Source organism: Myotis yumanensis, unplaced genomic scaffold, assembly GCF_028538775.1.
Source record: "Myotis yumanensis isolate MYYU_CA2020_CCGP unplaced genomic scaffold, mMyoYum1.0.hap1 SCAF_2, whole genome shotgun sequence".
In the NCBI taxonomy this organism is placed as follows: Eukaryota; Metazoa; Chordata; class Mammalia; order Chiroptera; family Vespertilionidae; genus Myotis; species Myotis yumanensis.
Genome location: NW_027223753.1, coordinates 64,427,554 through 64,452,135, shown reverse-complemented (window position 1 = coordinate 64,452,135; position 24,582 = coordinate 64,427,554). Strand labels below are relative to the sequence as shown.

At 38.1% G+C, this 24,582-nt stretch overlaps 1 non-coding gene and 1 pseudogene across 1 annotated transcript; both read right to left on the bottom strand.

Annotated features, from left to right (window-relative positions):
* The window catches only part of LOC139002426 (uncharacterized), a 123,595-nt pseudogene that overhangs the window by 88,600 nt on the left and 10,413 nt on the right, over window positions 1-24,582 (bottom strand).
* On the bottom strand, window positions 827-932 carry LOC139004592 (U6 spliceosomal RNA). Its single transcript, XR_011470462.1, has one exon. It is a non-coding gene; the product is annotated as a U6 spliceosomal RNA (small nuclear RNA).

The window sequence follows — 24,582 nt, the reverse complement described above, 5'->3', positions numbered from 1 at the left end:
ATAATTCCAGGAAATATGGGATTGGGGAAGTATTGGTAAAATGGTTGGATTTATTTCAAGAGTGAAGAAGTACTGTAGGATGTAGGAATAAGCTCTTCACTCAACCATGTTTTTTAATAAAAATAAATTATTTAACACTATTTATATGTTGTATTATCCATGTAATAGCATGGTTAAAGGGCATTAAAAAAACCAAACACTTTTGTTTTGTACCCTCACTAGTTTAGCAGTTCAGTTTCCTAAAATATATGTGTGTGTTCATCTTAATTGCACCTTGTAACTGCCCCCAGGCCATTTGCATTGCTTTCCATCCCAATTGTTTCCACTTGAATTTAGCTACTATTTTTTAACCCAAGCGTTAACTGCCTCATTAACACCACAGAGCTTCTCCCACAGCAATTCAGTGCTCCCAAGCAGCAGTTAATGTATCCTGGCTAGGTGGAACCTCAGGCCCTCTTGGCGCTCTCCAGCTCTCCCTGAACTACTTTTTAAAGGAGCCTTTATGCCCAGTCCAGCTGCATTTAGTTTTTTCAGTGATGGCTGTTCCCCCTAAGTGAGGGCTACAATTCAGCTTAAAGGACTCAGATTCTTTTTATTTAGGAAATCGCATTTTTTTCATGTTTTCCAACCCATTTATTATTTTTATTACATTGATTGGGGGTGACATTGGTTAATAGGATTATGTAAGTTTCAAGTGTACATTTCTATGATACATCATCTGTATACTGCACTCACCCCCCATACCCCCTGCCGATAAGCTCCATATTGTCTGTGTCTATGAGTTTTTGTTTTTATTGTTTGTCCATTTTCAATAAGTTTTATATAAAAATGCATGGAACACTTCACACATTTGCGTGTCATCCTTGTGCAGGGGCCACGCTAATCTCTGTATGGTTACAATTTTCGTGCATGTGAAGCGAGTGCTGGGAAACCATATTTAAAGGACTAAGCAAAGACAGGTTACGAAGTCGCACTACGTGGTTCAAACAATGATGAGTGGGTGAAAGACATGTATGTAGCATTTGTGAAGTCCTCACAAGCATCAGGGATTCTAAAAAGTGCTCCTCATTTGCTCTCACATCCAATATTTAAATAGCTAATTAGTCAATTATCCTGTTTTAGAAAAGAGGAAATAGAGGTCCACAGCTTCTAGGACAGTGGTTCTCAACCTTGGCTGCACATTAGAATCACCTGGGAATCTTTTTAAAATCCTGATTTCTGGGCCTCATCCTCCGGAAATTCTGTTTCTTTGTTACTAATGTGGTGGCCCCACCCCTTAACAAAGAAACAGAATTTCCGGAGGATGAGGCCCAGAAATCAGGATTTTAAAAAGATTCCCAGGTGATTCTAATGTGCAGCCAAGGTTGAGATCCACTGTTCTAGGAGGAAAACTGTGATTTGAATCTAGATCTGCCTGACTCAGACAGATGCACGGTTAGAGGTTCAAGACAAGCGTGGTTGGTGACAGACTGTTGAGTGAGAACGAGATCACCATGTGGACCAAATGGGAAAGAGGATGGAGCTAACGGATACTGTGTCCATGGCCTGGAGGAAGCCTCTGTATTTCATCATTTCTGCGCTTGGTGCTTCAAGTTCAAATATTATTAGAAGGTAAAGTTCTACAAGCAAAACAGCCCTATGACAGAACCCAAAGAGAACTTATTTCCCAAGACTTTTCTGGAAAGCTTCAGACTCAGAACAAACAACTCAGGATAAAATTTTAAGCTTGACCGCAGAGATTCCTTAGTAAGATACGCTGCATTTTTTTTTTTCTTTTTAATTTAAAGGACCTTTGATCTCCTTCCCACTTCAGAAAAGCCTTTAAGTCTCCACAAAGGACTGTTAGAAAAGCAAGGACTTGGACAGGGTCCATCTTATTAATTTTGTTATTAATTCTAATGAGTCACTCCCATAAAAATGCTATTCTTTCTCTTTGCTTTTGATAATTATTAGAGATAGCAAGATTTGTGATCAAATATTTTAAGACTAGAGTAAGTGGCTGCATTGCTCTCATAAACACACAGTGAATATGCTTAATGATCTCATGTACTAATTAAAAAGCTTGAAAAACCTGGGAAGGGAAAACATGAGAACAGAACACTCTGAAAGTTCTTTTTTCTTTAATGATAATAGTGGTGGTAGTAGCGAACACTTATTGAGGGTTTCCTATATGTCAGAGACTTTTCTAAGTGCTTCAAATGTATAACTCCCTTAATTCCTCACAATAACCCTATGTGATAAGTACTATGATTAGCCCCATTTAACATATAAGAAGCAAACTTATCCAAAGCCACACAGCTAAGTGGTAGAGCTGGGGTTCAAACCCAAGAGACCTCTTAATAATTATGCTAAGAAAGAACACCATTAAGTCTTCAAGCTTACAGAGGTCATGTTTTCTAATATGTGAGAAGATATCTAGGCTCAGAGAGAAAAGAAATTTTAAATAGGCAGAATCTACATGGGAAGAATATCACATTATAGTCTAGAACAGGTCTGCTAGCTTTCTGTAGAGGGCCACAGGGTAACTAGTTTAGGCTTTGTGGCTATATAGTCATTCAACCACGCAACTCTGCCATTATGGTGTGAAAGCAGCTATGGACAGAAAATATGCAAACCAAATGGGCATGTATGTGTTCCAATGAAACATTATTTACAAAAACAAGCAGTGGGCCAAATTAAGCCTATATGCTGTATTTTGCTGACTCCTGACCCATAGTATTGGTTTTCTTTATTATTATTATTATTATTATTAATTATTATTACTTAATGCATTGGGGTGACACTGCTTAATGAGATCATATAGGTTTCAAGTGTACAATTCTACGAAAGAGTATTGATTTTCAATGTATGATCAGGAGCATCACCTGGCACTTGTTAGAAATGAAAGATTCGTGGGCCCTCACCCCAGATGAACTGAATCAGAAGCTGTGTTTACTAGTAACAAGTCTTACAGGTGATTCTGACTCATGCTATAGTTTGATAACCACTGATCTAGTGAAAGGAAACTGATGGGGGTTTTGAGTATGAAGTACTGGAGCTGAGAGTCAAACCAATGAGTGTCTTCGAGTCCAAAGTACAACTTAGCTAACATATATCCAAAATAGTTTTGGAAATCAGCCTATTCACACCTGCTGACAGTTGAAGGAATCAGGGACTAAATAGACTAGAGAGATTTGTCCAGCTTGTTATTGCTCCAAATTCAGTATTCTTTCCTTTGCACAATGTGGGAAATGTAAAAGTGAGCAGAAATCCTCTTCAAGCACTGTGATTACACCTAACCAGGCAAATTCCACGGACTGGAAGTGACGATGGAAAGCCTCTATACTCCTTCCAAAGGCTATCTAACAGGTTCCATGCTGCTGAGGCTGATGCTGGAATTTCCTAGTCATTACACCATAACTTGAGTCTCTGACCATAGAATTTCATCCAGCCTCTCCCCAGTTCCCAGATGTAAAGGCACAGAGGTGGTCTTAAATGTATATTACAGATTTAATGGAGAAGAAGGCAGAGAAATATTTGTTGATCTAGTATAAATGCTAGAAATTATTCTATCTACTTTGTATATATTAACTCAAATAATCCTTTCAAGAATCATGAGGTAAGACATGTGATTGTATAGGCGAGAAAACAGGAAGGTAAATGAACGTAACTGAATTGACCAATGTCCTATCGTTCTCTGGACTCTGTGTAACTTCAAAGCTCTTCCTTCTTTCCTGTGCTGCCTGCTCCCCAGCCCTGGATGCCCCTACTACTTAATGACCTCAGTTGTATATTCATCATGTCATAAGTTAGGGAGCTGATTATGTGTCCTCTACCCTAATAGAGACGCGGTATCTCAAAAAGCCCTGCTGGATTTTAGTTGAAAAGCTTTGTGCTTAAATTGGTTTTATCTCCAAAGGAAACTTTTTAAAAATATATATTTTTACTCATTTCAGAGAAGAAAGGAGAGGGAGAGAGAGCTAGAAACATCAATGGTGAGAGATCATTGATCGGCTGCTTCCTGCACGCCCCCTAGTGGGGACCAAGCCCGCAACCCAGGCATGTGCCCTTGACCTGAATCGAACCCCAGACCCTCCAGTCCACAGGCCAACACTCTATCCACTGAGTCAAACGGGCTAGAGCTCCAAAGGAAACTTTTGTAATGCAAGTAAAATCAACGTGAACAAAAGCAGTTGAATAAGAATGAATTTGAAGGACATTTATTAACACTCCTCAGAATACAGCCTTTAGGAACATAATACAAGATCGCTTCTTGTAACATCTTTCCTTCCCCCAGTTTCAATGTTTTCTCATACATAACACTTAAAAGTCCCAGCCAGAGACCCATAAAGCAATATTTTCCCCCATGTAATGGTTTCCTGCACATAGAGTTCAAAAACCTGGTCTCCTGGAAAACATTATAAAGAACTTCTACAGTACTCGAATGTAACTCACACTCCTTAAAGATCAGTAACATTACTTAAACATATCCCCATGTTTAAAGCTCCTCTTCCTGTAGTTGTATTTCCATATTTATAAATATCGTTCCCCTCCAAAAAATTTAAAAATGAAAATGAAGTGTGAAGTTCCTGACTACCACCATGTTTTTTAAACAAAAGCCAACTGACGATATTTTTAAAGTTTTGTTTTACAATGAACTTAAGAAATGGAGGAAAAATGCCCCCTCACTTTTCTGTAAGTTATTGTATTAGTTTCCAAGGGTTGTCATATCAAAGTACCAAAACCTTTGTGGCTTAAAATGACAGCAATTTATTTTCTCTTTCTTCTTGAGCCTTAAAGTCCAAAATCAAGTTGTTGGCAGGGCCATGCTCTCTGAGAAGAACTAGGGACGAATCCTTCTTTGCCTGTTCCTAGCATCTGTGGTTGCTGGTGTTCCTTAGTGTTCCCTGGCTTACGGCTGCATCATTCCAGTCTCTTCACATGGCCTTCTTCCCTCTGAGTCTGAATATCACTCTCCTTTCTCATATACAGACACCAGTTATTGGATTTAGGGCCCAGCCTAATCCAATATGCTCATAATGACTTGATTCTATCTGCAAAGACCCTCTTTCCAAATAAGGTCACGTTTGTAGGTATTGGGAAATAGGATTTCAACATAACTTTTGGGTGAGACAAAATTCAGACAACTACAGTTATCAAGTAAATAAGTATACCTGTCATTACTTCAAGCATGAGAATAAGCTACAGACATTTTAAAATCTTTGCTTATACAAGAACTAATTTATTATCTTCTAGAAGGATTAGTTGGTGTGTAATAAGATTTTTGGTTAATAACTAAAGTATGTGTATTTGTTGTTTCTTGTTGGCATTTATGAAGTTACCTGTTGGCATTTTTATAAACATTATAATTCTTATTATCTCCTTAAAATTATTTAATAAGAACAATAATCACTGTAGTAATAATGATAGATTAAGATCTAATTAAGCACATGTGTAATCTTTCAATATCCATAGTAAACTTATGAACTAAGGACAATTATTACCTGTATTTTACAAATGAAAATGTGGAGGCCCCGAGATGGTAATAGCTTGCCCATTGTCACACAGCTAAGCAGTAAGTGATGAGGCCCGGATTCTGCAGGTTTCAAGGTTGGCCAACATCCATTTCTTTGGTAAAGAATGCCTATTCATTCCACTAAGTCTGGAAAGCGCTTGAGGACAGTTTGGACCGAAGATGATGGAATACCAACACACTACCTTTCCTTAGAGTCTCTTAAGCCAAAGTAAGTGGAGCAGGTGTCTTTTCCTGATGTTCGTTCAATAGCAAAGATTTGTCAAGCACACCACTTTCCATGGGTCAGGCACCAAGTTAGGCACCAGGAATATTAATTAAGCAAGCAAACAAGCGAATAAGTAAATAAAATACAGACTTTAAAGCAGTTTACCCTCTAATGGTCACCAAGCTAGCTAAGGGATGTCAAATCATGAATTTCACCTTCTTCTATAACTCTCAAAATAAACCATAGCACTGTCTGTCATTATGTATCCAAGATTAGTTCAAATTAATATGCATTTTATAGTACAAAGAGCGGAACCTGAGATAGAAACAGGTGGTAGTGGGGAGTAGGGGGAGGGAGGGCAGGAGAAGAAGGAAAAGAAAGTGGAGTGGAGGAGGGAGAAGGAAAGTGAAATTGGGAAACTTGCAGCACCAAATGTTCCTTCTGATGAGGACTAGTCATTAACACATTTGGAAGGGAAGCCTGAGGATACAAATCACTGTGAACCTTTAGGTCAAGGTCTCAGCCGACTTAGCTACCAGCTGTATATGGGCTGGATGCAAATGGGAAGCTGTCCTACACACTTATGCGGAAATGACACGGTGTGATTTCTGTTTGACGGTGGCTTCCCCTGAATGCCTGCCAGAGGAATTTTACATTTAATCACCAGTGCCTTTCATTCTACACCTGGTAAGGCTGAAACTTCTCTAGTGGAATAGTGATGGCTCTGAGTGTTTTTTTTTTGTTTTGTTTTGTTTATTTTTCGCTAAAAGTATTACAAAGGGTATTACATAAGTGTCCTTTTTTCCCCCCCCACCCTTAACTAGCCCCTGCCCTCCCTTACCCCCCAGTGTCTTATGTCCATTAGTTATGGTTATATGGATGCATACAAGTCCTTCGGTTGATCTCTTACTCCCCTCCCTCCTGCCCCCCAACCCTCCCTGGCCTTCCCACTGCAGTCCGACAATCAGTTTGAGGCAGCTCTGCCACTGTATTTATTATTGTTCAAAAGTTTGTAATGGTCTTAATTATCCATGAAAGAGTGAGATCATGTGGTATTTTTCCTTCATTGACTGGCTTGTTTCACTTAGCATAATGCTCTCCAGTTCCATCCATGCTGTTGCAAATGGAAGGAGTTCCTTCTTTTTAACAGCAGCATAGTATTCCATCGTGTAGATGTACCACAGTTTTCTAATCCATTCATCTACTGATGGGCACTTAGGCTGTTTCCAGATCTTAGCTATGGTGAATTGTGCTGCTATGAACATCTGGGTGCATATATCCTTTCTGATTGGTGTTTCTGGTTTCTTGGGATATATTCCTAGAAGTGGGATCACAGGGTCAAATGGGAGTTCCATTTCCAATTTTTTGAGGAACCTCCATACTGCCTTCCATAGTGGCTGCACCAGTCTGCATTCCCACCAGCAGTGCACAAGTGTTCCTTTTTCTCCACATCCTCTCCAGCACTTGTCGTTTGTTGATTTGTTGATGATGGCCATTCTGACAGGTGTGAGATGGTACCTCATTGTTGTTTTGATTTGCATCTCTCGGATGATTAGTGACTTTGAGCATGTTTTCATATGTCTCTTGGCTTTCTGAATGTCCTCTTTTGAAAGGTGTCTATTTAGATCCTTTGCCCATTTTTTGATTGGATTGTTTATCTTCTTTTTGTTAAGTTGTATGAGTTCCCTATAAATTTTGGAGATTAAGCCCTTATCAGATATGACGTTGGCAAATATGTTTTCCTACGAGGTGGGTTTTCTTGTTGTTTTGTTGATGGTTTCTTTTGCTGTGCAGAAGCTTTTTATTTTGATGTAGTCCCATTTGTTCAGTTTCTCTTTAGTTTCAACTGCACTAGGAGCTGTATCAGTGAAGAAATTGTTTTGGCATATGTCTGAGATTTTGTTGCCTTTGTATTCTTCTAGAATTTTTATGATTTCCTGTCGTACATTTAAGTCCTTTATCCATTTTGAGTTTATTCTTGTGTATGGTGTAAGTTGGTCGTCTAGTTTCATTTTCTTGCATATATCTGTCCAATTTTCCCAACACCATTTATTGAAGAGACTGTCTTGGCTCCATTGTATGTTCATGCCTCCTTTGTCAAAAATTAATTGAGCCAAAACCGGTTTGGCTCAGTGGCTAGAGAGTCGGCCTGCGGACTGGGGGGTCCCAGGTTCGATTCCGGTCAAGGGCATGTACCTGGGTTGCGGGCACTTCCCCAGTGGGAGATGTGCAGGAGGCAGCTGATCGATGTTTCTCTCTCATCATCGATGTTTCTAACTCTCTATCTCTCTCCCTTCCTCTCTGTGTAAAATCAATAAAATATATTTAAAAAAGAAAAAAAAATTAATTGAGCATATTGGTTCGGGCTAATTTCTGGACTCTCTATTCTATTCCACTGATCTATATGTCTGTTCTTGTGCCAGTACCAGGCAGTTTTGAGAACAGTGGCTTTGTAATACAGCTTGATATCTGGCATTGAGATCCCACCTACTTTGTTCTTTCTCAGGATCTTTGCAGCTATTCGGGGTCTTTTTTTATTCCAGATGAATTTTTGGAGAGTTCGTTCTAGATCTTTGAAGAAGGCCATTGGTATTTTAATGGGAAGTGCGTTGAATTTATAGATTGCTTTGGGTAGTATGGACATTTTAATGATGTTGATTCTACCAATCCAAGAACATGGTATGTTCTTCCATCTGTTTATGTCTTCCTCTATCTCTTTTTTCAACGTCCTGTAGTTTTCTGAGTAGAGGTCTTTAACCTCTTTAGTTAAGTTTATTCCTAGGTATCTTAATTTTTTTGGTGCGATGGTAAATGGGATTGTTTTTCTAATCTCTCTTTCTGAAAGTTCACTATTGGTGTATAGAAATGCCTCAGATTTCTTGGGGTTAATTTTGTATCCTGCTACATTGCCAAATTCATGTATTAAGTCTAGTAGCTTTTTGATGGAGTCTCTAGGGTTTTGTATGTATAATATCATGTCATCTGCAAATAAGGACAGTTTTACTTCCTCTTTTCCAATTTGGATGCCTTTTATTTCTTCTTCTTGCCTAATTGCAATGGCTAATACTTCCAGTACTATGTTGAACAGGAGTGGTGAGAGTGGGCATCCCTGTCTTGTTCCTGTTCTTAGGGGAAATGGTGTTAGTTTTTGTCCATTGAGTATGATGTTGGCTGTGGACCTGTCATATATGGCTTTTATTATGTTGAGGTATGATCCTTCTAGTCCCACCTTTCTGAGAGTTTTTATCAAAAATGGGTGTTGGATTTTGTCAAATGCTTTTTCTGCATCAATTGATATGACCATGTGGTTTTTTTCTTTCAATTTGTTTATGTGATGTATCACATTTATTGATTTACGGATGTTGTACCATCCTTGCATCCCTGGGATAAATCCTACTTGGTCATGGTGTATGATCCTTCTGATGTACTGCTGGATCCGATTTGCTAAGATTTTGTTGAGGATTTTGGCATCTATGTTCATGAGGGATATTGGCCTGTAATTCTCTTTCATTGTGATGTCTTTACCTGGTTTTGGTATTAGGGTGATGCTGGCTTCATAGAATGAGCATGGAAGTGTTCCTTCCTCTTGAATTTTTTGTAGTAGTCTGAGGAGGGTAGGTTTTAGTTCTTCCTTGAATGTTTGGTAGAACTCCCCTGTGAAGCCGTCTGGCCCTGGGCTTTTGTTTGCTGGAAGCTTTCTGATGACTGCTTCAATTTCTTCCATAGTTATTGGCCTGTTGAGGTTTTTAGATTCTTCCTGATTGAGTTTTGGAATGTTGTATTTTTCTAGGAATTTGTCCATTTCCTCCAGGTTGTCTAGTTTGTTGGAGTAGAGTTGCCCGTAGTATTGTTTAACAATCATTTGTATTTCTGTGGGGTCTATTGTTATTTCGCCTCTATCATTTCTGATTTGGTTTATTTGGGACCTCTCTCTTGGCTTCTTGGTGAGCCTGGCTAGGGGTTTGTCAATCTTGTTTATCCTTTCAAAGAACCAGCTCTTGGTTTCATTGATTTTCTGTATTGTTTTTTTGGTCTCTATGTCATTGATTTCTGCTCTAATCTTTATTATCTCCTTCCTTCTGCTCACTCTGGGCTTTTCTTGTTGCTCTCTTTCTAATTCTTTGAGTTGTAGAGTTAGATGATTAACTACCATTTTTTCTTGTTTTTTTGAGATAGGCCTGTAGAGCTATAAACTTCCCTCTCAGGACTGCTTTCATTGTGTCCCAGAGGTTTTGGATTGTTGTGTTTTCATTGTCATTAGTGTCCAAGATGTTTTTAATTTCTTCTTTGATGTCATCGGTAACCCAATCAATATTTAATAACATGCTATTCCGCTTCCAAGTGTTTGAGTATTTTGGGTTGTTTTTATTGTAGTTTATTTCTAACATTATGCATCGTGGTCTGAGAAGAAGCTTTTTATGATTTCAATCTTCTTGAATTTGTGGAGACTTTGCTTGTGACCCAATATGTGGTCTATTTTTGAATATGTCCCATGAGCACCTGAGAGGAATGTATATTCCGCAGCTGTGGGGTGAAGTGTTCTGAAGATGTCAATTAAGTCCATCTGATCTAGTGAGTCATTTAGGATTGCTGTTTCTTTGCTGAGTTTTTGTCTAGCTGATTTATCCAGTGATGTCAGTGGTGTATTAAAGTCCCCTACTATGATTGTATTGTTGTCGATCTCTCCCCTGATATCGTCCAGAAGTTTTCTTATGTATGTGGGTGCTCCTGCATTGGGTGCATATATGTTTACCAGGGTTATATCTTCTTGTTGTATTGATCCCTTTAGTATTATGAAGTGGCCTTCCTTATCTCTGGTTATGGCCTTCACTTTGAGATGTATTTTGTCAGATATAAGTATTGCTACCCCAGCTTTCTTTTCCTTTCCATTTGCGTGAAAGATATTTTTCCATCCCTTCACTTTCAGTCTGTGTGAGTCCCTTCTAATGAGGTGGGTCTCTTGTAGACAGCAGATGTATGGGTCATGTTTTTTTATCCATTCAGCCACTCGATGTCTTTTGGTTGGAGCATTTAGTCCATTTACATTTAAAGTTATTATTGAAAGGTATTTGTTTGTAGCCATTTCTTTTTGTGTGTGGCTGTTTTCTTTCTGAGCTTTTTCTTTTTTCTTTTTACACCAGTCCCTTTAGCATTTCTTGCATTGCTGGCTTGGTGGTGATAAACTCCCTTAGCCTTTTTTTGTCTGTGAAGCTTCTTATTTCCCCTTCAATTTTGAATGATAGCCTTGCTGGATAGAGTATTCTTGGATTCAGTCCTTTGCTTTGCATCACTTTGTAGATTTCCGTCCATTCTTTTCTGGCCTGATGTGTTTCTGTTGAGAAATCATTTGATAATCTAATGGGAGATCCCTTGTATGTTACTTTCCGTCTCTCTCTTGCAGCCTGTAAGATTCTCTCTTTATCCTGAACATTTGCCATGGTAATTATGATGTGTCTTGGTGTGGGTCATTTCGGGTTCACCTTGTTTGGGACTCTCTGGGCTTGTGTGACTTTTTTCTTCCCCACCTCAGGTAAGTTTTCTGATATTATTTCTTCGAATAGGTTTTCTAATCCATGTTCGTCTTTCTGTTGTTCTGGCACCCCTATTATTCGTATGTTGTTTCGTTTCATGTTGTCCCAAAGCTCCCTTAGGCTCTCCTCCTGTCTTTTAATTTTTTTCTCCATTTGCAGTACAGTTTGAGTGTGTTTTGCTTCCCTGTCTTCTAATTCACTAATTCGGTCCTCCGCTTCTCCCAGTCTACTGTTGATACTTTCAATGGTGTTTTTTATTGCAGCTATGTCGCTCTTCATTTCTTCTTGGGACTTACTTAAGTTGTTGATTTTTTCATCTGTTTCTTCTAGCGTCTTGCATAAGTAGTTGATTTTTTCATCTGTTTCTTCTTGCTTCTTGAACATCCGGTGCATGTACTCTAGGAACCTTATTCTGAATTCTTTTTCCGTCATGTTGCATATCTCTGTCTCACTTAGCTGCTTTTCTGGCGAGTCCTCCTTTTCTTTCCTTTGGGGGTTTCTTTGTCTACCCATGTTTGATCTCACTGACATGATTAGTTGTTGAGTCGTTCAGTGGCTGGACCCTGGGTGGCAGTGGCTGCTCCCTGGGTGGCAGTGGCTCCTCGGGCTGTGGTTGCTCCTTGGGCGGTTGCGGTAGCAGCGGCTCCTCTGTTGATAGCAGAGCCTCTGGTGGGTGTTGTTCACAGCTGTGGTGGCTCTTCTGGCTGGTGGAGGGAGGCTTCACACACAGCAACTGTTCCCCAGGCAGAGCTTGTGGTGATCAGGAGGCCGCTGTTGCTTGAATCTGCTTTCCGTGGAGGGGTGCAGGTCTCCTCTGGGCTCTTGCAGTCACGCTGCTTGCGAGTCGTTGCCTCCAGGTTAGAAGCCGCCGGTTAGTAGCCGATCTCTGGATGCCGGTAACAGCAACCCAAGATGGCGCGGTCTCTGTCTCTGAGTGTTTTTACTTTAATTCCTGACATAGTCCACAGAAACACCGAAATATATTCATTGTTATTGCCCATGTTCTTTCAGTTGTGTCAGCACCTTAGTTTCATATTTGTGGTTGGTAAATTGGAGGAGTTTCACTTCAATGTGAACACATGTGTGGCCCAGTATTTTGTCTGGACTACCATAGCTAAGAGGTAATGCTCATGCAGGGTGGGACAAAAAGAGAAAAATAATTTCATCATAAGATTAAATAGATGCTCATTCCCCAATTAGAAAAAAAATACCTTCAATTTTTTAACATGTCACTGTCAAAAACAACCCCTTTTTTTTCTATAACTTTGATTCTAATTCTAAATTAATTCAAGGAAGAGTTAAAATCAATGCTATTTCTATTTGCCTTTAAATTTTTAAAGAGTATATTTAAAGGTAATATAATAAAAAGGAATAGTTTGTGCATGCACAAGTGGTGATCAATTTTAAATGTAAGTATTAATGAATGAATAAAACGATCACATTCTCTACCAGCCTCTCTCACATTTCCTATGCAACATGAATGAAACCTGAATCATCATTATTTCTCCCAAATTTGCTCCTGTTCCTAGATTTCCTATGGCAGTTAATGGAGCCATCACCATGTAAGGCATCCAAGCCAAAAAGTAAAGCCGTTTTATATCTGTGGAGGAGGTCTTCTACTTTGGATAAGACTGAATAATGGCACAGGACTAACCTGCCATAAACAGCTCTAAAACAAAACAATATGTGAAGCAACCGTTTTTAGTCATTGGACCACAGGCAGCACAAAACTAATCCCTCAGAGAAGGAAGGTCACAAGGTGAGCCTCACTTTCGCCCTCTGTCTGGGGACAATTTCTTTACCGTGGCCCAGTGGGCTGGGGTTGAAGCAGTGCTGAAGTGCATTGGCATTCCAGCCCAGTCTGAATAGAGAACATGAGTTAATTTGTCCTTTAGCTGAAACACCAGTTAGACCACACCTTATGGGTAAGGTCTCTAGAATAAGACCTACTTGAAATCAACTTTAACAAAAACTCCAAACTCCGTCTCCTTTGGAGAGAAATATGGTTAAGTAACAAGAACTTTGAAAACACCTTGTACTTTCTACAGAACCTAATAAAGTATAAGACCAATGCTACCCAAGTTCAAGTTGATGAGCCAGCAATTAAACTACTTCTAGAAAAATAAGGTAATAAAATCCAGTGTCTCCTCAATTAAGCATCTACAAAGTTTTATAGACAAGCACTAATTATTACACATGCACAGAACTTACACAGTCAAGAGAAGAGCAGTTAATACAAACTAACCCCAAGACTGTTCACATGCTAGTTTTAGCAGATGAAGACTTTAAAGTAGCTATTATAAATATGTTAAAAGAATGAAAGGAAAATGTACTCAAATAAGTAAAGGAATACAGGGGTTTACTGAGGTAACAGGGTATCTCAGCAGAGAAATAAAAACAGTAAACAAACAAATAAAACCATAAGGAAATTCTAGAATGGAAAATTACAACTACAATTAAAAATTCACCATCCAGGCTTCACAGCAACTTGTAGATAACATACGAAAGAGCCAGTGACCTTGAAGAAAAATCCAGGCATTTTCTAATGTGAAGGACAGGGGCGGGGGGGGGGGGGGGGGGGATTTAAAGAAAAATTAACAGTGCCTCAGGGCAAAATATCACATGGTTTAACATACATGTAATAGAGTTCCCAAAAGTGAAGAGAGTGAGGATAAAGAAGAAAATATATTTGAAGGCATGATGGCTAATATTTTTCTAAATTTAATTTAAAATATTGATTTATATTCAAGAAATAAACATTATTAAATAAATAAAAATACCATGATATTATTGAAAATCAAAGACAGAGAAAATCTGTAGAGGGAAAAAAGACATTGCATACAGAGAATAATGATACAAATAATGGCTAATCAGAATCATGGGGGCCAGAAAACAATGGAATAATATCTTCACACTGCTGAAAGAAAGAAAAACCTGCCAACCCAGTTTTTGAAGATTTTGAAAATAGTCTTCAAAAGTTTGTATAAAGAAAACCTGCATTATAAGAAACGATAGAGGATATTTTTTGAGCTAAAGGGAAATGACTCTATTTGGAACTCCAATCTTTAGTAAGGAATGGAGAGCACTGGAAATGGCAACTAAATAGATTAATATAAAAGTCACCATTTGAAAAAAAAATAACATTTTAAAGTAAGGTTGTTAGTATGTAGGAGTAAAGAATATGACAATAACAGAAAGGGAGGACAGATAAATGGAGTTATACTCTTTCAGATTATTTTGTGACATAGGAAGTAGCAAGTGGGAAGTATGAAAAGTGAGGTATAAATGGTGAAGTGGTAAAATACTGAGCTATAAATAGTTTTGATAAATTAAATATGTATATTATTAGTGCTAGAGCAGCCATTTAAAATGAAAAACAGCTCAGCTGGTGGGGCTAAGTGGTTGATCTTGGACTTATGAACTAGGAGGCTAAGGTTCCATTCCCGGTCAGGGAACATGCCTGGGTTGCAGAGTAGGGGGTGTACAGGAGGCAGCCAATCATTAATACTCTCTCATCATTGATGTTTCTATCTCTCTCTCCCCCACCCTTCATCTCTGAAATAAATAAAAATATATTTAAAAAATTAAAAACAAAAAGTTACAGTTAATAAGCCAATAGGAGAAATAAAAGAAATGCTAAAAATAATTTGATTAACCCAGATAAAGAAGAAGAAACAGAAGAACAAAAAATGTGAAGGGGCCGAAACCGGTTTGGCTCAGTGGATAGAGCGTCGGCCTGCAGACTGAAAGGTCCCAGGTTCGATTCCGGTCAAGGGCATGTACCTGGGTTGCGGGCACATCCCCAGTGGGAGATGTGCAGGAGGCAGCTGATCGATGTTTCTCTCTCATCGATGTTTCTAACTCTCTATCTCTCTCCCTTCCTCTCTGTAAAAAATCAATAAAATATATTTTTAAAAAAAAATGTGAAGGGACAAATGGAAAACTAATAGCAAGATGATTCATTACCCGTAGCAGTTTTATAACAATCCAAATGTCCATCAATAAGGGGTAGAATTAGTGAAATTTATATTTATACAGTAGAATATACTCTGCATCAAAAAGAAAAACTAATGCACACACCAATATGGATGAGTCTCAAAAACAATTGAGCTGAAGCCAGACAAGAGAGCAATTATTGTATGGTTCCATTTATATGAAGTTCTAGAAAACATGAAAGTGATTTATAGTGCTAGAAATAAAATCAGTAGCTGGGGCAGGGTTGGGGGAAGGGATTGACTGTCACGGGGCCTGAGAGAATGTTCTAGGGCAGGGGTGGGCAACCCCTGGCACGCATGCCAACCATGGCACGCCAGTAACTTTTGCTGGCACGCAAAACCCTCTCTTATAATCTCCCATTTAGTTTTTTTCTTAATATTGGCTTTTTTATTTTTCAGATAAATTCAGTATAGGTGCATCTTAGATAAATAAATAATTTTACATAACATGTATACATTAAAAAATAAATGTATTTTTCATCATCATATACTGTGTTTTTGTCGCTCAAATGAATTTTATTATTTCTTCAAGGTTCTTCACATACGTACACCTTAAGAGATATCAAGTAGGCGTAACATGTTCTCAAAAAATTAGGGTTGGCACGCAGAAGAATTTTGAGTCAGAGATTTTGCTGGGTTTGGCACGCACTCACAAAAAGGTTGCCCACCCCTGTTTTAGGGTGATGTAAGTAGTCCAAATTTTGTGTAGGGCGATGCTTTCTACACATTTGTCAAAAACATGAAATGACACACTTAAAGTGAAGCTAATAAAAAATGTATCTATGGAATCTATTCTTTTCTGCTTTATAAGTGGCAAATCCAGGCATCTTGCTCCCAGTTCAGGTTCTTTCTAGAATGCCATACGGATCCCATGTAACCACTTACTTCTGGTTTCCAGGTTTTTGGTTTATTTTGTTTTTTGGTAGACCCTGATTATTAGCTCATCATCCTTTATCAAGAAGAAAACTTCTGGGAATAACACAATGGTAGTTAGTTCCAAAGAGTTATTAAAGTTTCTCTGTATTTCTGATTTTTTTCCAAATAAAATTCCACGTGCTGGAACCATTTGGCTTATTTCTTAGCAAGGGAAATACTGAAGTGGTTTCTTAAAGTAAAGTTTCCTTCCTGGGAAAATAACTTCTGCCCTAAATAATATAGAGAATTGGGAGAATTTGTAAATCTTTAGAAATATGATTTCAAGCAGTTGTTTTAGTACTTTATCTTTTATTTCAATTGCTTTGGCCATTCAAGAGCAAACATTTTAAGATTTCTAGGAAATGCAGCATGACAGCCATTTAAAAGTTGATTTTATTACATCATTTATCTCCTAATTATCTTGGGTTGATAATTTCATATTTGGTTTGGAAAAAATTCTGGTTTGTCTAAGTTTAGATAATAATGTCTAGGCATTTGATATTAGTGTTTCCTTATTATTCACTTATTCAATAGACTTTTATACTATTTTAAAAATTCACATTCACACATTTAGAAAACTGTTTTTACTTAAAAGTCACATATTAAGTTATGTTTGGGTAATGTCAAAATTTAATGTAAAAATCTATTTTGAAATATTTCTTAAGAAGCTGAATTAGGAAAATAACTTTTTGAGAGATAGCTAAAGCAGGATACTAAGAAGGGAATAGGAGAATAATCTTTAAAATGCATTTGAATATAAAGGGAATCACTGAGAGAATATAAACTAGAAGGCATGAAGAAAACAAGACATGTGGAAGAGGAAGGGACCCACTAAGTCCATCACGTTTGTTCTTTCTTGTAAGTTCTGAAAAAGACTGTCATGAAAACAGCTGTATTATTTGGGGATGGAATCAGATTTGACTTAAGAAGTATGCCTTCCTGCCCTGTCCGGTTTGGCTCAGTGGATAGAGCGTCGGCCTGCGGACTCAAGGGTCCCAGGTTCGATTCCGGTCAAGGGCATGTACCTTGGTTGCGGGCACATCCCCAGTGGGGAGTTTGCAGGAGGCGGCTGATCGATGTTTCTCTCTCATCGATGTTTCTAACTCTCTATCCCTCTCCCTTCCTCTCTGTTAAAAATCAATAAAATATATTTTTTTTAAAAAGAAGTATGCCTTCCTGGAATAAATTCTGAGCACAACATGCCCTGTTCTGATTGTCATTTCCTTCAAAGTTCAATGCTGTTTTCATCTCCTACAGTGGTTTCATCTGTTGGTAAGCGAGGTCTCTTCTAAACTCAGCACTATGCTGTCTGCAACCCTCATATAACATGGAATGTGCTACCTTATACTGTATTGGTGATAAGCTTTATAGTCTTTGAGGGTAACGGTTGTAGCCCTTCACATGTGCATGCCTGGAGCCGAGGTCAGTGTTGCCACAGAGTCAGTCCTCTGTGATGATGAGATGTAATTGACAGAGTATAACATGTCCCTCTGACATCTCTCCACCAACATGACAGCACATGGTGTTTATCACACTGTACAAGAACGGGCCATTTGCTTGGGAGAATTCTCTAGGCTCTGAAGTTCTTGAGGGATCAGATGATGTTTTATTCAACTCCTTACTCTCAATATCTTGCACATTGCAGGAGTTTGAGAAGTATTTATTGGATGAAAATATGAGGGAACTGAACTAGGAGAGGTGGATTAGTCTTCTACCGCTAATTTGTCCAGAAGTATCGATCAAATAATTCAGCATCTGTGTCTCAGCTTCTTCATCTATATCTGTATCTGTATCTATATATCTATGTCTATGTCTATGTCTATGTTTATGTCTATGTCTATGTCTATATCTATATCTATCTAATCTCTATCATCTATCTATCTATCTATCTATCTATTATCTATCTATCTATCTATCTATCTATCTATCTATCTATCTATCTATCTATTTGATAATCAAAAGCCTCTCCCAGCTCTAAAATCCTATGATTGTTTTGATATTGGTGATTACTTAAAATAAAAAAAGTTATTTAGTTCAAATATTGAGTCAATGAGCTAGATAGTATCAATTCTTAGCAATTGGTTTCCCCCTGCCTCTAAACCTCTAATCACCTGGAACTCTAGGGACCCCACACATGTCCGCATGTCAAAAATTTGGGGGATGTCATTATATCATAAACAGCTCATCATCCGAAAAAGACTGAAGATTCCCGACGCTGGGGAACAGGTATGAAAAAGTGATTCACACCCATAGTTCAACAAGTGAGGCAACCTATTTTTATTTTGAACCAAAAGCTAATTTGCTAAGCATCCTAGGTCCTCTTCCATTGTCTGCTCAAGAAGAACATCAGTTACTTCGAGAAGTTCTCCAATAGATAGGTACAGAAACCCTGTACATCCTGCATACATTTTTTGAGCACTAAGAGACCATACTGTAATATGCTATGTATGTGTAACTCATTTAATTCTCCTAATAATCCCATTTGACTGATAAAGAAATGGAGGCAAAGATAGCCAAGGTTACAGCTAGTAAATGATAGAGGCAGGGTTCAAATCCTCACTCTCTGACTCTGAAAGGATATTGGTGCAGTTTTTAGAGAAACCTCACTTTCTTAGAGGTACAGATGGGGGTGTATGTGTCAAAAATGAATAATTCAGGCTGTAAGACAAGGATTTATTGCTTTCATTTCCAAACAGCTTTGCCTATATATAGAATATAGAGATGATTCCCAGACTGTTGGCATTTGTTTGGAAAGCCAGTTACCATTCCTCAGAGACCAGCAACGGGATTACATTAACTGGCGATCTGCATTTCATCCAGGTCTGGTGGGTCCCGGGCGCAGACCTTGTCTGAGAGAAAGCAGCTGTTCCGTCAGTCAGTGTGAGGAGGCAGGTGGGCCTCCGTACGAGTTACAGAACAAATACAGGACTCATAGGCAAAGGTGGCTCTTTTATTTCCAGACAGAAGATGGAATATTTATCAAGTGGCTCTCAGAGAGGTTTTACTTTGTTGCTTTTTATTTTCCAAGGAATCTCATGATTTGGGACAGAAAACAAGAGTAATTCTGGCTTACGTTCTTATTCATATTTTCTTTATTCATCATGTTCCCATATTCATATTTAATAACCATAAATAAAACTATAACACACATAAGCAAACACAACAAGGGGGCGGTTGTCTTTCGAAGTGCTGGCAAGTTCTCTTATTCATCTTACTGGAACCAAAGTGTTTTGGCCACTATTCTGTGAGTCTTTCAGCAGGCATTATTTACAAGAGCATCACAGTTATTATTTTGGCTTATTTTCCCTTAAATATTTGCAGCGGTTTTTGAGTGGGGTATGCCCAGCTTTTGACTTGGAAGACTAAAGTAGCCTCATGTATTTCTTGTTAATAAATTCAATCAGTCCTGGAAACCTCAAGTATTAAACAAGTAAAGATCTCCCAGGATTTTGTTAATTCACGTTGTTTTCTGATGAAACAGTAGGGGGTTTTTTAGATATTAAAAAATAATACTCTTAGCATGGAAACCAAATCCTCAGCAAGGAATGAATCCCTCCTGAGACATCCAGACAAGTGGTTGGCTTGCTTCTGACAACAGCCCCAAAGGCTGGGCACCCACTTTCAACAAAAGGAACCGCACCCTCTCCCCCCATTTTTGAACAACTCTAATTTTTATAATGTTCTTATTTTGAGCTGAAATTATATCCCTGTAGATTTCACCTTCATGAATGTTCTTTCTTATTCTTCGCTAGGCCCATAAATTTTGGTGTTTCTTAGAAATAAATGTGATTTTATTTCACATACTGACCTTGGGCAATCTATGATTTCAAGATCCACCTACACAGTGATAAGTATATTTCAAGCCAAGCTCATGCTGAGCTCCAGGTCAATATATTCAACCACCAACTAGATATATTGATCTGGCTGCCTCACAAGTACCCTATATTCAATTCATCTAAATCTTGTTTTACCTTTCTTTAGACTCCCGAATGAAAATAGTAAGTATTGGCAATGATGTGGAGAAATTGGAACTCTTGTGCACTTCCAGTAAGGATGTAAATTGGTGTTGCCACTGTAGAAAACAATATGGTGGTTCCTAAAATAATAGAAAAAAAAATGGAATTACCATATGATCCATCAATCCTACTTCTGGGTATATGCTCAAAAGAATCGAAAGCAGAAACTCAAGCAGATATTTGTACACCCATGTTTATAATGTCATTATTCTCAATAACCAAAAGGTTGAAGCTGCCCAAGTATCCATCAATGGATGAATGGGACGAATGGAGAAACAAAATGTGGTATATATACATACAGTCAGTTAGCCTTAAAAGGGAAGGAAATTCTGACATATGCTACAGCATTGATGGATCTTTAAAACATTATGCTAAGTGAAACAAACCAGTCATAAAAGGACCAATACTATATGATTTGACTTATATGAGGTACTTAAAGTAAGTATATTCATAGACACAGAAAGTAAAATGATGGTTTCTAGGGGTTGGTTGGAGAAGGAAATGAGGAGTTAATGTTTAATGCTTACAGAATTCCAGCTTGGGATTGGATGGTGGTGATGGTTGTACAACAATGTGAATGTACCTAAAGCCACTGCACATTTAAAAGTCAATTTTAAATTATATATATTTCACTACAACTTAAAAAAAATAAAGATCCTCTAGAACCCAATTCCTAGCTAATTGTTCTTTTCTACTAATCCTTGTTCCGGCAACCCTGAATTACTTGTAGCTTCTCAAACATACTAGGCTTGCCCATGAATCAGTGCTTTCCCGTCTGCTGCCTGGTAATTTCCTACTCCTTCTTGTAGTCACTGTTCTAATCTAGGGTGATTTACCATCACCCTGGTTTGCCTGGAATTGAAGGGTTTCCCAGAATTTGGGACTTTTAGTAATCAGATCAGGAAAGTCTGAGGCAAATTGGGACAAGTTGGTTGCCCCACTTAAATCAGATTATATTATTTCCATGTCCTTAACATCAGAACTTTATGATACTCTGGAAGACATTTTTTTCAGGTTTATATCTATTTATTAATTAATATCCCTTGAGTAATGATATATTTTTGGCTTGTGTTATCATAAAACATATTTCTCTCTCTTCTACATTAGAATATCATAAAAATATAGTCCAATGTCTTGTTAAGATCATGTACACTGTATTGAAATGTATTCCTGGCCCTGGACAGGTAGTTAAATTGGTTAGAGCGTGATCCCAATATGACAAGGTTGTGGGTTCAACCCCTACTCAGGGCATATACAACAAGCAGCCAATGAATGAATAAATAAGTGGAACAACTTTCTCCTCCCTCTCTCCCTCCCTCCCTCCCTTTCTCTCTCTAAATCAATAAATTAAAAAAAGAGAATGTATTCCAATACTTTTGCCAACCTGTCCCCAAAACAGATTAGATTAGTCTGTCAGATCTTGCTTTTTATGAACTTACACTGGCTTCACATGGTCACAGCTGTGTGTGTGTGTGTGTGTGTGTGTGTGTGTGTGTGTTTGTGTGAATAATCCTTTTAATTAACCCCTCTGGAACCTTGCCTTGGATCAACATTCAGTCACTTATAAAGAAATAGCATGCTCTCCCCTGTACCTACATTGCCACAGATTTCCTAGATTTTAAAAAATATTGAAACCAATACAGGGAATGAAAGATTTTATTTTTCTGACCATATTAGATTCAGAAGACAGTATTAAGCAGTTCCCATGTTACTGAAATATGTCTCTCATAGCACAGACATGGACTCTGCCTGCTAATACTGGGTGAACTACCTGAGTTGGAAGCAATGTTTATGTCACATGTAAGCTAGCCATGTGAACACACATTCATTGGTAGGGATATAAATACAGGTCTTGATTAGTGGTAAGTCATCAACATTAAAACTAGTAATTGCTACCATTTGGAGGGGTTTGGAGGCAGATGTGTCTCAGTTTAAACTGATAGCTTAAGCAATTGCGGCTTTTATTTTATTTCCAAGTGAAAACAAGGGTGTTTCTGGTTATCCTGGGCTTGCACCATACAGTGAGGGAAGAGAACCCCCCACCCCACCCACATCCCCAGTGTGAAAGGATAGTTTGTTTCCTACCTGCAATGTAGGCTTCATAAGAGTAGCAACAACTCAACACCAAACAAACAATCCAATTACAAATAGCCAGAGGACCTCAACATAGCCAGAGGACTTCTCCCAATAATACATAAAATGGCCAACAGATATATGAAAAGATGCTCAACTTTACTAGCTATCAGGGAAATGCAAATCAAAACTACCTCACACCTGTTAGAATGGCTATTCTCAACAAGTAATAACAAATGTTGGAGAGGTTGTGGAGGAAAAAAAAACTCTTATTCACTGGTGGTGGGAATGTAAACTGATTCATTATTGAAACAGTATGGCAGTTCCTCAAAAAAATTAAGAATAGAGTTACCATATGACTCAGAAACCCCTTTTCTAAGTATCTACCGGAAAAACTTGAAAATATTTATTTGCAAAGGTATGTGCACCGCTATGTTCATTGCAGCACTATTTCTTGTGGCCAAGGCATGGAAACAACCAAAATATCTTTCAGTGGAGGACTGGATAAAGAAGATGTGAGATATATATATATATATATATATATATATATATATATATATTTTCTAGAATACTACTCAGCCATTAGAAAAGATGAAATACTGCCATTTACAACAGCATGGATGGACCCTGAGCATATTATGCTAAGCAAAATAAGTCAGTCAGAAAAAGCTCAGAACCATATGACTTCACTCATATGTGGGATATAGAACTGAAACTCATGGACACAGACACCAGTATGGTGGTTACCAGAGGGAAGGGGCCAAATATATGGTGATGGAAGATGATTTGACTTTGGGTGGTGGGCACACAACGCAATATACAGATCATGGATCATAGAAATGTACACTTGAAACCTATATGATCTTATTAACCAATATCACCTCAATACATTTAATAAAAAATAAAAATTAAATGAAAAAATAAAGTTTAAATTACCAAAATGTTTTAAAATAACAAAAATGTAAAAATAATAATGTTAATACTATCATTATTATCATCAGAAAGACCTGTATTCCTAATGTGACTGTTACTAATTGTCTCTGACTATTGGGATTTTTATAGACTTTAAGAATGGTTAGTAAGCAAAATAAGCAATCAGAGAAAGACAAGTATCACATGATTTTACTCATATGTGGAATCTAATGAAAAAAGTAAACTAATGAACAAAATAAATCCAGAAACATAGAAGCATGGAACAGACTGTTGATTCTCAGAGGGAAGGCAGGGGTGGGCGGGAAGAGATCAGCCAAAGAACCTGTATGCATATATGCATAACCCATGGACACAGACAATAGGGTGGTGAAGGCCTGGGGTGGGGGTTGGGGTTGGGCTAGAAGGGGTCAATGCGGGGGGGGGGGGGGGGGCGGGGCAGGGAGGGACATATGTAATACTTTCAACAATAAAGAATTTTTTTAAAGGATGGTTGGGAGGCAGTGACATTTTCTGAGCAAGTGCTATGTGTCACAGACTGTTTGGCACCTTACATGGATTATTTCATTTACTCTTCACAGCACCCCCATGAACATGAATAGCAGTATTATCTTTATTTTGCAAACAAGGAAACTGAAGTTGAGAGAGATTGAATAAGGTACCTGAGATCCCATGGCTTCTAGGTGGCAAAGCTAAGATTTGATCCATACTGAGCTAGGTCCACTCCATCGTATTGCATATAAAGGCCTACAGTTACAAACTATAGACCTACCTATAGAAATGTAGGTGCATGAAAAGAGCATTGATTCTCTCATCCAGAGTGGGAGGGAGTTTTACATTCCCATGTATTTTCTAAAAAATCTATATGAGCTCACTGATTTCTTAAGTACCGGGGTTCGTAGAATCTTTCAGATGTTTAATTAATACTAGAGGCCCAATGCGTGAAATTTGTGCAAGGGGCTTGGCCTTTGCAGTCATAGCAGTTGCCTTGGCCCTCACAGCCCCAGCTTTGTCCAGAAGGTCCTCCGAAAGGTCCTTCCGCTGTTTGGCCAACCGGTCTAATTAGTATATTACACTTTCATTATTATAGATTAAAACCATCACCCATTATTTACATAACTGTGCTTAGTACCACAATGTATTTAAAAGAAGCATTCCACACAAAACATATCCATTCATGATATTCAGGTGCTACTTAACTTTCACATAATAAAAACAACCCTCAATGCATTCTGATCTATGAATTTAAAAGTTCTTCCTTTTATAAAATGCTGATCCAGGAGGAAAAATTTATCTTAGCTACTGTTGCCCAATGCTGTTTCTCTTGTATTTTATTCAAACCAAAGATTTTTAAAAAGAACATCCATCTTCCCTGAGAATTAGTCTGGTTATCCTTCAAGAA